At 39.9% G+C, this 14845-nt stretch overlaps 1 protein-coding gene across 4 annotated transcripts in view; it reads right to left on the bottom strand.

Annotated features, from left to right (window-relative positions):
• The window catches only part of MACROD2 (mono-ADP ribosylhydrolase 2), an 893215-nt gene that overhangs the window by 685356 nt on the left and 193014 nt on the right, over positions 1 to 14845 (bottom strand). The gene's annotated exons all lie outside the window — the stretch shown is intronic.

Below are 14845 nucleotides of genomic sequence, written 5' to 3'. Positions count from 1 at the left end.
TTAAAAATTAACATTATAATTGCAAAATCTTTTGAGAGTCACTTGCCTCCGAGCAGTCTTTTACATCATTTCAAAGCTCAGGTTCTTGAGCTTTAAAAATAATGCCCGAGTTTATTATTCCAGGCAAAGAATTCTACTGAAAACTCTCTTTCAATGTTTGAACAAGCATCGATAAAATGGTGGCAAAAAGTTCACAGCCAGGCTGGCAGTGACAGATGCAGTTTTACCGGTGCTCCACGAAATTCAGATTCAGACAACAGACCCCTACGTAGTTCAGACCTTTTCAAACAGACTGGGTCAGATCTGTCGTGGAGTGCGGGAAGTCTGCCAACCCTCAAAATCAGCAGTATATCTGGGAGAAGGAGTCTGAACTATTGCGACACCTGAAACCAAGCCTGTAGAGCTCATAAATAGTTCTAAACACACTTAAACGACGAGTAATATAAACTTTTAGGCCTCATTAGCGCTTCCTATGTATATCAATCAGAAAAGTTAATGCAACTCCTTGGAACAACCAAATACTGTATGCACTTTTTTAACTGCAAAATTAAAGATAGAGAAAAAAGGTCTTGCATAACACAAAGATAAAAGGTTTCCTTCTGAATTCAGCTCCTGTTAACATTTGCACCTGGTGCTTACATAATTAAGTACAGAAAACAACAATTGCACCCTAAGAAAAACTTAATTAGATTAGGCATGTAGTAACAAATGCAAAATTACCATCATTAGTATGTCAGTGCTCTACAAATGGAAATGCTTAACTGCCAAGCCTACGACTCTCATGTCTGATTTATTCCCACAGATGAGGAGGAGACAGCCGTTTGCACCTTTCTGTAATTTCAGGGCACCCAGGGAAGATTTACTCACAAAGGAGCAGGCAGGAGCACTGCTGTCATCTTGTCTCTCTCCCCCGAAACTCAGGTGGTGTACTTTCCTTTACAGACACTTTGCACTACTAAAGCAAAACCAGGTTGGGCAGCCTGGAACAAACTGAGTCTACAAATTTACGTGTCCTGATCCTTCATCATAAGCCTTGTGGGCTGCTTCACAGGCACCTGCTCTTCTCACGGATGAGACGTTATGAATGACATGATAGCCCCCCTCTCCCCCAAAGAAACAGGAATCCTATAATTTTAGGCTTAAAGCTGTAAAAAAAAGAGAATTAAGATTCCAGGGGAAAATGTTCCAATGGCATAATGGTATAGATAGTGATGCGCTGGAAAAGGCTGCCTACAGTAGTTGCAGAGTCACAAGCAAGAGCACAAGGAAGAGTTTGACAAGTATCCACCAGGAGTGACCTAAGCAAAAGTGATACTGTCTGATCCAGCCTTGCTTTCCTCCAATTATACATAAAATGTTTTGAAATAGTTGGGATACTCTTACGCAGAACTGCTAAAGATCATCAGCTCTGATGTCTGCGTGCAAAGTCACACGAGGGAAAGAAAATATCCCCGTGGTTATAATAAGAAAAGAACTTTTCCAGTTGTCTTCTACCATCTTAGTTAGGGGAATGGTACTCACAAATCCTCACATCCCATCACCACAAGAGATCAGGCTCAGTATGACTAAATACAACCCTGTACATCACAGCCTTGTGAACCCAAAGGTTGTATTTCACATGAAATGGGCCCTGTAAGGCTGTAATGAGTTGCTGTAAGGCCCAAACTTACTGCTAGAAGTTTGTAATTCTCCCCATGCCAAGATACTTCAATTTGTTAGGAACTAATGTGAGCTTAAAATGGCTATTTAAATGCTTTGTATATTTAATCAACTTTCCTCAATTATTAAATTGTAAATATTCCCTGAGTATTAGGGCATTAATTCATTCCAAGAAGCTCCTAGAGACTGCAGCAGCTTTCCTGGGTATTTCATGCCTGCAAAGTTATTTAACCATTACCACTGAAATTGTAAAGCTAAACAAGTCTTCCTCACAGTGTCTCCCCTGGCAGGGCAGATATTTAACTAAAGCTAGCACCTAAAGCTAGATAATATTTAAACTGCTATTTGATAACCATTCCAGAGGAGACCCGATACAATTTGTTCAGTAAGAAGTATTAGGTTTTAAATAACATAAATGAAAGAAAAACACATCATTAAGAATTCAGATTGTTTCTTAAAAAACATAAAACCATACACTTGATGGCAAACCTGTCACAGCCACCAGCGTGGACTCTCTGCCTTCCTTGTGCTGCAAGACTTAAAGCCTGAAATCACATTTGGCCTTGCAAAAGGAAGAAAAGCCAGAGAAGCACTATGCAAAACTGGGGTCTGACCTAAAACTTTACCGTGTAGTCAAGAAATAAAAAATAAGGAGTCTGGTTTACGGATTTTTGAAGCAAAATTCACATTAAGATAGTATGGCGCATAGATAGGATTGTTTCTTGAGAAAACTGTAGATACATAAGGTTACCCAGCTGTGCAGCCATGAAGCATTTTTTTTTCTTGATTAAATAAGGAACTATGGCAACCAAAGGTATTATGGCCTCACATATGCTGTAATAATGAGACATAATGAAGGGTCTTCTGGGAGCTCTCCCACAACTGTTAAAATTTTATAGCATCAAACGTGGGAACTAATTTTGAAAAAGAGAGAATTCTATTTAATATTTGATGTGCACTGCTACTTTTTTCCTTTATAATGAAACAATCTCCTCTAAACGTTCACATTCTTTACGTTTAAAAAAATTCAACTGCTCCTGCCGAATGAACTCTCAAGAGAGAAGAAGATAATAATATCGCATATGAACTTTACAGTATTTGCTTAGTATATCCTATTTGCAGATATCATCTTATTTGAATAATCATATGTTTGCAATTTTCCAGCACCTGATGAAAAACTGACCTGTCATCAGAGCAAATTTCCTTCAAAACTCACATATGACTGTTATCCGTACCTTACGTTATTAAGAATATCCATTTTTTTGACACTCGCTCCACTAGTTATCTACATATAAACTTATACATAGAAGAGGTCTCGTCTCGGTCCATGGTGAGGTCATGCTACTTTACTTTGCTGTAAAAAGTGACTCGAAATAATTGTCTGATAAATCTGCCGACTCTTTGTCCGGCTGTCATTTCAGGGGACAAGTTTTCTACTGAATCTTTTGTTCTCTAGGAGGGCAGGCAGCCCTGGCTGAAGCGCTAATTGCTTGTAAACCCAGAGGAGAGGCTAAATTCCACCGCAGCTGGTTATATCTGGATTGAACAGAGGCCCCACCCTTGAACAAATAATCCCCATGGAGAAATTATTGCCGATCATCAAGGGTGAAGAAATACAAAGACGGTAGTAACACCACGGGTTTTATCCCTTTACACCGACAATACTGCCTTCATTCCTAAAAGCAATGGAACAGCAGATGGGGTGACCACTGCAGTACGGATAGGTTGGGCTAACCATTTTAAATCAAAATTGTGATTAAAAGATACACAGAGATAACAACTGTAACTGTAGGCTTTCGTAAACTTTTTCTTCACTTACAGCAACTCCAAAATTGGCAGTTCTCTTTCATTTGCTTGAATAATGAATTCATTTGGCTCAACAAATCACTGCCTGGTCAGAACACTTTTTCCCTTCGTCCCAATACAAACTGGTGAAAGGAAGGAGACGGAGCACCACCTGCGTTTAGGGTTGGATGGTAGGATTCAAGACGAAAGGGACTGGTGGCTAAAGCTGTGATTAGGACAGGGCATAAGAATGAAGCTGGCAGTGAAAGGGCACAGAATTCAAAGAGAGGGAATCTAGGAAATTGGCCTGGGACTAAAACTGAACTATTTCCCACTAAAAAAAAAATCAGACTGTGAGCCAGAAGCAGAGAGAAACTGTGACTGGCTAGACATGGAGACGACTTTTCAGAAGTGAACATTATGGTAAGAAGCAAGAAAGGGGACGCTCACTCCCCGCACCCCAAATGTTTGAGAACAGGGTCTCACATTACGATCTGCCCAGCAGCGGAGGAAGTTATCACTCATCTCTTCCCCTTTGCACTTGTTTCCACACCCATCACTCCTCCCCTCAGCCAGCTCTCTGCTCCTTAATCACCCCAAAGCAAACTTTTTTAAGACCACAGTGTGAAATTGCCCAAGTAAAACCCCTCCCTAAACCAATCCCTCTTTAATATGTAAATTTAGGCCAACAGACTTCTGGATGGATGGGATTAAGGGAGCAGTAAACTCTAAAATGCAGGTAGTGGGACTGGGAACAAGAAGTAGAGAAGAAGATGGGAATCTCAAGGTGAATTTCAGTCTGAAAATTTATAATGTTGCATTACATCCTGAGTTGATGTACAAGTTCCAGTTTGCAGAACTGCTTGGAATTTACTAGACCTATTTTTTGAAATGTAAGGACTTCCACGTCTTTACAGAAAAGAGTCCCCTGTTGCATAGAATTGTGACCTTAACCTCTCCTTTTTTTTTTCTTTTAATAAAGATAACACCAAATAACATTTGGGGAAGACAAATATATTACCTATGAAATCTTTAATTTTCTTATGATATCGTATACCAATGATAAGTACCATAACAAATACTGGTTTGCAGACCAGAGTTTAAGCACGCAAAAAGCCGAAAGGCGGTTTATGCTTGGAAGAAAGAGGATGACTGAGACAAGGTTCCACCTGGAAAAACAGTGCAATTGTACAGTTAGAGGCAATACCATAGCGCATATATGCATGGAGACTGTGAGCCTGCAGGCAACTTTAATTTTGGCTCTTCCTAACTTTAAGTGCTTGGGTTCGCACCTTAATAACATTCTTTAAACTTTGTGTGTGTATAATACAGTCATAGATCACTCAGCCAAGACATAATTGATTTAATCGTCCACATTTGTGAATGATTTCTGAAGCTTACATGAGTTTGCTAAGTTACAGCCCTGCCCAATAAAAATTAAAACAGATGCCTCTACGAAGCCCAGAGAAGCAAGCTGATAATGTAAAAGGAACAGACTGAACTGTAACAGTAGAAGTGTGACAAAAAATATTTTGTTCTTTGCTACTGTGTATGTAGCCAAAACTACAACACTACAGATCTGTCAGTCCAAATGGCAAAAATACGCTTTCAAATTTTAAAAAGATAAATCAAGTTCAAAGAAACTTGAATGATAAACCCTATACATTACACGGCATTTACATAAGAACAAGGAAAAAGATGTAAATAAGGCAACTTTATAAAGAAAAGAAAACTATTTTACACATAATTATAAGGTAGCATTTTTAATGGGAGAATCATTGAAATTCTTCTGCTGTTGGAAGAGGCTCGATTTGGTAGATAATAAAATTAGATACTTTCTTAATCCAGAAGAGTCTGTCTTTTTATCATCAAAAAGATATTCAAATGCTTTGTTATTAATACTATACAAATTCAAAATAAAAGTAAACAGCCGTTCTCTAACTCAATGTAGAAAGGCCCCAAATAAGAACAGTGAATTGCTGTTTATTTAGAATTACTAATGGTGGCAGCCTCAAATACATCACATTTTTCCCATATTCAGTTTTATCTGCATTAGTGTAGTACTGGTTATCTAGCAGTATCTTATTTCCAGTTGGAGGTCCTTCTGCTCTATAACCAATTAAGGCCTAATCGTCAGAAAGTTGCTCTCAGTAGAGTATGTTTTCTCTTTTTCCAAATATCATCCTGTTTCTACCCATGAAACTGGTACTAAAATTAAAATTCCTCTTCCTTCCAGATAGGAATCAAAATCCCTATTCACAAAACTGATACAGGCATTATGAAACCCCAGCGAGTTATGCTTTGCCTTCAGAGAGCTGATTCTTGCTCTTTTCTATCTGGACCTTTTGCAAAACATACGGTTTCCTTGTCTCATTTTCCCAACTGTAAAATGGAGAAAACATTACTTCTCTGTTTACAGAGCAATTAGGATAAATGCACCAAAGGTCTGCGGAGAATTTAGATTCTGTGATAATAATGCTCATACGGATGAGACTCATCATGTGTTTTCTTTCATAGCAAAGCCATCTTCAGCAGCTCCTGTTCTCGCTTACTTCGCATCTCAGTTTACTGTTCCCCCACTACAACTGATTTTAAAAATAAAGTCTAAATTGAATGTATAAAGTCATTCAGGCTAAACTTGAAGCCCTCAAAAGGGCAGGGAGCTTTTTTATTTGTTTCTTAAATCATAGGGGCTGTCTACTTTGCAGTTTGCCGTATGGCATTAGAATGAAAATTAGCAACTGGAAGCTGCATTACCGTCCAATATTACCCACTAGGAAAGATGAGTAACTGCAGAGACAGACTTGTACACGCAGGTTTTCCATTAACGTCTCTTAAAAATCAGTTCCACCTATGTAAGAGTTTCAATCCTTCGTTAGCAATCACCACATTTCTCTCTCTCTTTTTTTTTTTATTATGCCAAAAGTTCATTCCACTTTATACTGTCTGTTTGATAGACGGTTCTCAAAACGGAAGGAAGAGAATTGGAAAGACAGGCACACAGAAAACGAAGAAGGACAGATCTTTCCAAGACTCTACCATCTTGCCAGCTGCTCTGCTGGAGACTTTCTTGGCTTTCGAAAAGCTGCACGTTATTATCTGTAAGCATTTTGCACAGAACAAAGGAACTTTGGAAAAATGTGATCAGCAACAAGCAACTCATAAACGAGTAGTGAAGCTCTAGGGAAAGAGCAGAAAATTTGAAATAGAAGGTGAGAGGTGAATGCAGGCCTGATTTCATAATCCTTCATTCTATGCGGCAAGAACAGAGTTGTAAACTCTTTCTATAATATCAGTAATTTCGATACTTGCTTTTTGCTTGCCTCTGTAGTTAATCCTGGGTTTTATTCAAGATTTTCTTTGAAAATATAGTGACTAACAACTAATTGCTTTAAGAAACTACTGTAAATTCTTTCCATTATGTGAGGTGGGGCCTTAAGGACAACGAGAACCTCCAGTCTCTGACCTTTGGGGAATGCTGGTTTTCCAAGTGTCCAAGTACCTCAGCAGAAATAGTTACAGCGATCTTCTCCCTCCTTCTGGGGACGCGCTAGCATTATGCAATGTCCATCTTTTCATTTTATTGGACGCTCACGCATTTTAAAAAGAATAGCCAACAACGATCAGCAAATCAGCAAGTTGTTGCCATTTTTCTATGCCTTTTCCCTGCCTTGCTGCTCACACCTGTATACACATTCGATGTAGAAAGTAACGAGCCTGAGGCTGAGGAGATACTTTTAAGGAACTCTCGACTGATTAAAGTCTTTGTTTTGTATTTAGGCATACCAGCATGAAAGCGTCATTAAGTGGGCTGGTATTCAAAAGTGCCTCTGTGCCTACAAGTCAAGTACCGCCATCATCCCTTTATTTCATTTTTTCTATTTCTTTTAATATCAGCTGAAAAAATAAATAAATAAATGTGTTAAATCGCCTTTTCCTCCTACTGAATAGTCAGTACTTCTGTTACAGATCCAGGAAAATAGCTGTAGACCTTAAATCTGAAAAACAGATTTAAGAACGCCACCACCCCTGTTTGAGCCTAACAAAACATGTCTTCACCGCAGCGCTCGCTTCATTCTTACCTCAGCAAAAGGGACACTGTCGAGATTGTTGGGCGTGAAACTGAACAACTTTGACAGGTGTCCCAATTTACAGATTTTTCTTTCAGGAAACCAACCAAATGCTTAATTTTAAAAACTGTCTTCCGTAGAGTGGCACATATATACACTCCAATGTCTGACTTACTCTATTCTTGTCGTAGCACACAGCCACACGTGTCGCTTCCTGCACTCCCAGACTATTTTCATCCTGGGAGCTGTGCTCTTCACCTTCAGCTACAGAGGGAGAGTCTCGACCAAAGTATCCTAAGATGCCCGAGCAGCACTTTGGTAAATGAAAAAATAACTGTATTTTCTGCTTACAAGACAAACATGAGAGACATATACGTATTTGTCTATATATGGAAAAAGCGTTTAACATTTTTAGAGCATATATCCAATTCACGTAACAAACGTACCGTGAATTGCCTTATACATCATGTGATAACTGCGGATTAGGGAAGGGTTGTGATCTCTCATCCTGATTTGCAGCTCTGTCCCATAGCATGAAACAAAAAGGAAAAAAGAAAGGAATACATTCCTTACATAACTGCCTGCCTTTTCGGCTTGGATTTTTATCAAAAGCACCTTAAATTTTCAGCGACCATGAACTAAAGGCCTTTCCCAGTCTAACAAAATTAATGCCATATTTTTATCTATGCACATGCACATGTGTGCACACACACACAAAGTCTGACTTTCTGAAAAGACTGCAAGATTCAGTCACAAAAACATGTACATATATACACGCATGTCACCATATATGAAAGCCATGTATATGGCAGAAGCTGTATACGTATACGTTCATTTTTTAGTTGTGGGTAAGTAACACTCTAATTACCTCATAACAAAATTAAACAAAATGAGACTGTCACACTGACTCCCTTATCTGAGCAAGAAAAAGGCCTCACAATTAAGCAAGAGCTGAGAGTGTTGTGGATTCAGCATTCAGTAAGTGATGAGTGAAAAATAAAACATCACCTTCTAACGCCTAATTAAGTCAACACAGCAGCAATAATAAAAGGCTAAGGACAGCAGTGAGTAAGTATGCCTGGAAACACTAAATTTTAGATTACTTTCATGACAGCAACATACAGTCATGTTCCCACACAACTGGCTGGAACAGGAGCACCACTTTAAAGGATCACAGGCTGAATGTGTGTTTTAAACAAAAGTCAATGTTAGGGAAGTCATTAATGTGCACCAACAAATATATGTACATGTTTGAAACTTAACACCTGATCACATACCTGTGTCAGTTCCTGTAAATAGCAAAACATAATTTTTTTTTTTTTTTAAATAACTGCTGGGAAACTGTAATTAACAGGATACAATTATGGAACAACTGAGAAATACTTAAAATCAACCCAGAAACTTCCTGTTTATGATTATTACCTATAAGAATGTATAAAACAACTGGAGAAAGCAAGTTAGCATCCTATCTAGTCAAAGAGCAAAATACATATCATAATTTAAACAAACAAAAAAATAAACCGCAAACCACATAAAGCCCAACAATTCTAGACAGCAGAGCATACACTTTAAATACAGTCATGGCAGTTTGGGTTTAAGGTCTTTTGAAATAAACTGTGCTTATTTATTTATAGAGCTATCATCACTATGTCTCTAGATGCACTACAAAATGAGAAAACCCACTAATTTTAATTAAAGCTGAACTAAAACTCACATGGAAATATCCATTGCAATGACAGAAGGCAAAAAGCAAACATACACACACAGATTGAAGAAAGAAAGAAAAAAACATATCCAGAATAAATGACCTGTAAAGAAAGACTTTGCTTACACAGGAAGTTTGAATAAATTCTATAAAAGCAGTTAAATTACAGAGAAATCTATTTGCTTTGATCTAATCCAACAAAACGCTCATAAATAATAACAAGATTTTGGGATGAACCAAACACCTTGAAAGGGTTGCAGTCTAGCCTGAGCTACCGGGCTACCAATGGAACTAGTATTACAGCCGCACAGAAAGAAATACATAAATGCATAAATATTAAACTTTTAATTGGCTGATGTACTGTCACAGTGGGGGAACTGGTGGATACAGCCCTCTCAAACCCACTCTATTTACAGAGATGAAAAAGAACAGCATGCAAATAGTAAAAAGAGATAAAACACTTTAACAACCCTACAGAATTGCAGCAGCAATCTTCTAGCAGAAACGGATTAATTAGCAACAAAGGCAAATGGCCATTTGCCTTAAATTATCAGTTCTTCTACATGATCATTATTATTCACTAGGAAAAATCTTTGTACCTTCCTAGCCATTATCTAAATACCTAAGATAGGACGGTGCAGTGTACAAAGCAACTGAAAGCTTTGAAGCTAGCTGAAATCCCAGACGAAGCACATTTGTTCCATGAAGCCATTTGTTGCAAGCACACCCCAATCTGACAAACGCATTTGACATGATACAAGAAAATGCCAACAGACTGACACACAAAAAAAATACAAAATAATAATGCTTATTTTCTTGATGAAAGAATCCTGTCAGTGCTCCTTTCCCAAACTCACTCTTTTCCTCTCAAGGGATGCATTCATGTTATGGGCACGTCATGCACAAATTTGAACTTTGGATTTAAACCCTTGCTTCACTTGCATTTAAATTATGTAAATATCAAGCCCAAGCCCTGTGAAATCCAAAACAGAGAGCATCTCATCCTGGTTCAGGAAAAAACAGGCTTGTCTTCTTCCTCCTATACATTTTGAACGGGCTAGCATAGGGCCAGTCTAATATTTAAAGTATTCTCCTTTTAGATTGTTATGTGGTGCTTTGCAACTTGTCTCATTCCTGCCTCCAATTTTCTCTTGTACAACTTTTACTTCTCAGCGTCATGAATACTCATTTGCCATGTAAGTCGATGTCAAGTTACGATTCAGACAGTGCAAAACCTGCCTTCTTTTGGTAAAGATTTCACTATCAGAAGGTGGCTGGAAATGGTTAGTAGTGAATCTAAGCCACAGCCGTGCAAATAAAAATTTTATCCCTGGCCAAGGGGAGGGATGTCAAGAAAAGATATTTGTGTCAGCTGTTCCTTCCTGCCACTACTGACAGGATAATCACTGGCTTTTTGAACTCATTAGCCTGCAATTAATTGACAAATAGACAGGGTGGCTGGCAAACACCATTGACTTTGCAGCAGCACCCCATCAGCAGTTATCCTCTATTTCTACAGCATTAGCAGCAGCCAAGATGGTTGCGCTACAGACCTGCTATACCTATCTTTGAAGATGAACAACCGCACCACCAATTTGGAACCAAGTGGTGCAATACAGATGCTCAAACACAGGTACCTACTGGTACCTCAGCTGTCCCAGAGTGACCTATGCGACCATCAGTTGGCGCAGAACGCCACCCAACCTCGTGTCCTATCTGCCAGACCCACGCCTGTACCTCAGAGAGCCCACTGGGATGATGTGGCACTAGATGCTCGTAGGCAAGCGTAGCTGCCCGCATTTTGACGTGGCATACCGACCCTCACACAAAGTCCATCTCCTCCGTCATGTGATTTTGTGCCCGGGCTCAGCAAAAGACTCCAGGCACTGCATAGCTCATTTCCCTCCCGATAAACCCATTTTCCAGGATAGAAGTCAGTCTGTGGTAATTTCTTCCTAGCAGGAGAAAACACTTCTTTTGCCATGATTATAATCTAACACAGAGCTAGAGACGAACAAAGGCAGTAAGTAAATCCCACTTTCAAAATGGAGTCTACTCGATAACATGCAGAGAAACCCAGTTCCCTGCTGTGATCATGAACACAATACAAGTTCCCCATGCCATAACAGTTGCTTAAGATGACATGCCTACAAACCGTATCTTGGCAGACTGGAGAGGTAGGTCTGGTCTACATTTAAGATATGCTAACATACTTATGGCTATATAGGAATTAATTTTTTCCATGCCAGCAAAAGCCCTAGAAAAGATATAGTTACACTGGCCAAAAAAAGGAGAGAGATGGAGAGAAAGAGGAAACCAGACAGACCTTTTGGGGCAACCAACTTAAACAGGGTCCAAACAATGCTTTCAAAAAACTGCGAACATAACCTGTCTCCTCTCAAAGTTTTTTAAAGACAAAATTACAATTTTCAAGTACAGAGCAGGCAAAAATTACGTTCATAACAGGACACTAAATGATGATGTCTCCTCCTCCGGCTCCAGCATAGGCAATAAAATCCTATGAAGAAAAAAAAATAATAAAAATCCCTAGCTTGCTATTTTAAATAGACCCTCAAATTAAGGTCAAAGAAAGCAAGCCAATCAGGGAATCGGCACGCAACAAGAACTCGAATACCCCAAGGAAAAGAGCCCCACAGATTATCCAAAACCATAAGAGGGAAGGAGAAGTCTCAGCTCTTGCTCACTTTGCATTAACAAAGTGCCTGAAATCACATACTTTCATTCCTTGACACAGCTATAAAAGAACGTAAAGAAAAAAACTGCCATGCAAAATAGGGCACTTCGATTTCTCAACAGCCAAAACTTCACGATACATTTTTAAAAGGGGTCACTTTCTCAAAATATCAGATGTTTTTTCCTCACTCCTGCCAAATGCAGGCAATTTTCTTAATAATTTTCACCTTTGCACTGTTGAACATAATGGGACAAATAATACACGATGCACAAATAAGTCATAATGCTCTGTGCAAGTTAATAGGAGCAGTCAAATGCTGAATGCATGATAAATCTAGACCTGAAAGTGAAATATGCCTTCTAATTAAAAATCAATTATTAAAACCAGTAAAGAATGAAAAGAAAAAAAGGTTCACTCACCAAACTCATAATGAAATCCTGGAAACTTCAGTTATTTGAAAAGCAGAAAGAAACATCTTCAACATCTATATTTAACTAAAGATTCTTCTAAGACTCTATCGTGGGTTTTTCGATTCTATGATTAAACAGTTCTGTGAAAAATTGTTTCTGGTGTCTTTTGTGCTTTTATCTCTTCATTCCAAATGGTCATGAAAATGAAAAGACAGCATTTAAATGGGGAAAGCAAGAACAAATCATTACTCTGGCTCTGGGAAATCAAAGTACGCGGATGCCCTGATGTGGCTCCAAGGTGACGCAGGGATGACAGGCAGCTGCCCAAAACCACCAGCACCTGAACTTATATCCAAATGCGCTACATTTACTGACAACATCGCCCACTGGGGTCCTCAACAGTTCTCCTCCGGAAGATGGTTTTAACAAACATATCGAGTCATTCGCAAACGTTACATCAGGGTGTTCAAATAACTATTTCCAACTAATTTGTGTTCAATTCTGGAAAGATTTCTAACAGAGAACAACTCAAGAGCAGCTCAAAATCACAAAACCTGTTGCATGAGCTTAGACAAGTGGAAATTTCTGGTTTTCATTTTCTGTAAAACTAAGATATGTATTCATACCCCCAGCAGTGACAAAGAGATTAAATTAATGAGTGTTACTGAAGAGATCTGAATCCCATTATTGGATAAACTACACTGGTATTATGCATTATCATAAATATTCAGCATCTGCAATCAAAAGAAGGCTTTGGTGTTTACGTATATAATAAAGTTTTAATAATTCACTAGCAATATTTCATGCGGAGCGCTGCCGCCACTTCCTTCTGGAAAAAGGGGAAAAAAAAAAATGTATCCAGAATTTTAAATCCAAAATCCTTCAGTTGGAAACAAAACAATCCTTTCTACAGAGAAATGCACATTGTCAGTGACGGGTCATTTTGCCAAGAAGCAGGGGCTCCGGTTTTTGTCTGCCTGTGGCAGGCGGGCGGGTCGGTCAGGGGCGCCTCCATCTTGTGCTCCCCCTGGGCAAGCTCCAGCCCCCAGCCCCGCGCACCCTTCCCCTCCTCCGAAAGGGCACAGGCAGTGCATGCACCCAAGGATGGAGACACGGACACCCCAAGGTGGCTGCCCAAACTTGGGAGTACTTTGGCAACAAAATTATCACAATTTTTCCTCAAAAGACTTGGAAAAACCTAAGCAAGTGCACTGCGAGGACACGTCAGCCATCCTACACAAGGGCACCTCCAGAGCACAAATGCAGCCCCTCAACCATCAGCCGTCAAACTCTAAGCCATAAAATAGTCAAATTTAGTATTTTACCTGCATCACAAGCAACGAGGCATGTTGTCATCCTTCCACCGGAGATCCAAAGGATCCGGCATCGTGTTTTGTGGAGTTCTGGCCAGGGGCAGTCTGCAGGGAGACCTCCTCTGTGGGAGGACCCAAGGGACCTACTGTGTGCCAAAACTCAACCTGCCACAGAAGCTTCCCAATGCCACTGAGGAAAATTGTTCCAGAAATGGTGGGTACAAGCCCAAAATGCTGCCAGGGCAGGAGGAGGGAGGGGAGAAGCAGGAGAGAAGGTGCAGCAGCCCACTGCCCCAGCCTCCTGCGCTGCCATCACCTCAGCCGGCCCTGAGGGGACAGGAGACCAGGAAGTTGGGGGGGGGGGGGGGGGGGGGGGGCAGGTGTTTTTCATTGCCAATACCTTAACTTGAGTGAGTACTCCCCCACTTCAAGCACAAAAAATACAGGAAAAATCCCCCCTTGACTGGCAGTGTGGGCTCATCCCATCTGCCACAGAAGGAGAGCCACGTTATCTTGTGCCACGCTGATCGGACATCAGCTTTTGAAGTATGGTCCAGCTGAATAAATACCACAGAAAGTCAATAGCCAAATCCTTTCAGCAGCAGCAGTGCTCTGGGAACCTGATTGGAATTTGAACATTTGCATTGATTTATATTTTTCTATTTTTTTGACTTTACCAGCTGGGAGCAAGCACTGGAGAGAAGGTACATGGATGGCTCCGCAGGAACATGAACGGCTAGCGAAGGATTACCTTTTAAAGGATTATCTCTTAAATAAAGAAAAATTCGGTATACTGCAAACAACTAACTCGCATCAAAAGAAACAGATTAATCCAACAGGATTACCAGGTAAGGCTTCCCTGTACTTTAATGTCCAGACACACAGCTGAGAAATATGAACTCTTTTATTTAGAGCGGGTGCAGTTGTCCAGCACCTTTTCCTTGTCCAGAAATAAGAGAGGCCCGTTCAGTTAAGGCTGTTAAAACAAAAGCTTTGAGGACTTGTCCTCAAGCCTCACAAGCAACAGGGATCTTCTGTCTTTTTACAGAGGCCTTTCCTTTAACCTTGCATATGTAAGCTCTGATCATCAAGTCCTTTTAACTCCAGCCAGGAAGGAAGATTAGTCCCTACCCGTACTGCTCCTGCACTGTGAAATTTCCAGAACTGAGCTCTTTTGCTTCCCTCTGGGAGGGAGGGGAAGTCACAGA

The sequence above is a fragment of the Chroicocephalus ridibundus genome, chromosome 3 (assembly GCF_963924245.1).
Source record: "Chroicocephalus ridibundus chromosome 3, bChrRid1.1, whole genome shotgun sequence".
In the NCBI taxonomy this organism is placed as follows: domain Eukaryota; kingdom Metazoa; phylum Chordata; class Aves; order Charadriiformes; family Laridae; genus Chroicocephalus; species Chroicocephalus ridibundus.
Note: the sequence above shows the minus strand (reverse complement) of the source record. Positions and strands in the feature narration are given on the sequence as shown.